The sequence below is a fragment of the Chenopodium quinoa genome, unplaced genomic scaffold (genome assembly GCF_001683475.1).
Source record: "Chenopodium quinoa cultivar QQ74 unplaced genomic scaffold, ASM168347v1, whole genome shotgun sequence".
NCBI classification, from domain to species: Eukaryota; Viridiplantae; Streptophyta; class Magnoliopsida; order Caryophyllales; family Amaranthaceae; genus Chenopodium; species Chenopodium quinoa.
In genome coordinates, this window is record NW_018745190.1 from 408,795 (window position 1) to 410,617 (window position 1,823).

The following is a 1,823-nucleotide window of genomic DNA, read 5'->3' on the forward strand; positions in this document are numbered from 1 at the left end:
AGGTCAAAAGTGATATGATGTGGCTACAAGGGGTGCCTCAAATCATTGGTATACCTTGTGCTTAGTTCGACAATGATTTTTTTTTTAAATGCAATGCAACGATCATATGCAAGGAAATAAATGCTCATTTTTATTAAAAGGAGAAGAAATAACCTACAAAATAAATCTAAGGGAAAAGAAAGGTGCATATGCTAGACTTATTGGGGAAAGGAAAAAAATGAAAAAGAAATAGAAAAAGAGGTCATGAAATCTCGTTGTTGAAGCTCACCTCTGTCTTGTGTCGTTTGCTTTATCATCACTCGCTCTTCTTGCTAGCTGGAGGCATAGGAAGCTTGTTATTATCGATCAAATGTTGGATAGCCTCCTTTAGCTTCCAATAGCTCTCAGTAGCATGACCTCTACTTTAATGGTACTTGCAGTGTTCATCTGGATTCCAACTAGGCAATCTCTTTTCAGGTAGGGGATCTTGAATAGGTCCAATGGGAGTAATGAGTCCCTTAGCATGGAGTCGATCGAAGGCAGTATCATAACTCTTCCCAATGGGGGTGAAGTCTTTCCTTAGTTTCTTCTTAGATCCTTGGCTATCCATGGCTAAAACTTTACTGAGATCAAAGGTACTAACATTGTTACTAGAGTGGGCGTTTTCGGAAGAAGAAGGATTGTCGTTCTTCTTTCCTTTCCAGCCACCATGGTTACTATTGTTAGTAGCTTTTTGCTTTGCGAGGTCACCTTCGATCTCGATTCCGATGTCATAAACGGCCTTGAAAGTATTCAAGTTGTGTTGATATTTTAAGTGCTTTGAATACTTTTCTTGGAGATTCTTGATAAACATCCTCACAGATTCTTTTTCGAAAGGTACCTTAATCATTTTAGCAGAAGTTTCCCTCCACTTATTGAAGAACAAAGTAAAGCCTTCATTCTCCCTTTCTCTTAGCATCTCAAGTTGTCTATAATTGGTTTTGACTTGAATATTACACTTGTATCTATCAATGAAAGCGTTTACTATCGATTCCCAGGAGGCTTTCTCTTTGTCAAGGGAGAAGAACCATTGTTGGAAAACAGTTTCAAGAGATAAGGAAAACAAGGAATGAAAGACTTTCTTATCAATCCCCTTGATGTTCATTATAGTTTCAAAGGCTCTTAAGTGAAGATAAGGATTATCTGTTGCCTTGAATTTAGGGATGTCAGTGGCATTGAACTTCTGCGGAAGAAGCTCCTTGTCCACCAAGACCCCTTGTGAACTAATGCTTTGAAACTTGTAATCACTAGACAGCTTGCTCAAACTTTCTTGCATAAGGTCTATTTGTTGTTGCTTCACAGGATCATTGATTTTGAGGGCTAAAGCCTTCAACGCCTCAGATACGTCATTCAATTGATTCCTAAGCTCGTTGACTTCTTCTTGAGTTGCCATTATCTTTTTAGCTTTCCTCTTTTGACGAATCGTTTATCAAAAAGTAAGACTTGAACAAAGGTGTTGCCCTTGATTAATCGTCCTTCTCTCCTCGACCAAGTACTGTGGAAAGGGAATTTAGGGTATCGACTGTTAATTATTTGACTCAAACTCTATTCAACATGCAATGGACAGAAGAAGGTAGAAAGAATGAAGGTTGTGATATGGAGGAAGATGATATATATGGAGAGTTATGAAAAATTAGGAGTAGAATGTAACCCCAACTCAAATGACGGAAAAAACCGACTCATGCATGAACCTAAGACATGGTCATGGTGATATATACTCAAAGTGTGTGTTAAGACTAGTGAGTGTAGGTGACATATTAAGACTCTTGTCATGACCATGTGGCTAGACTATGTGACTAGACTCA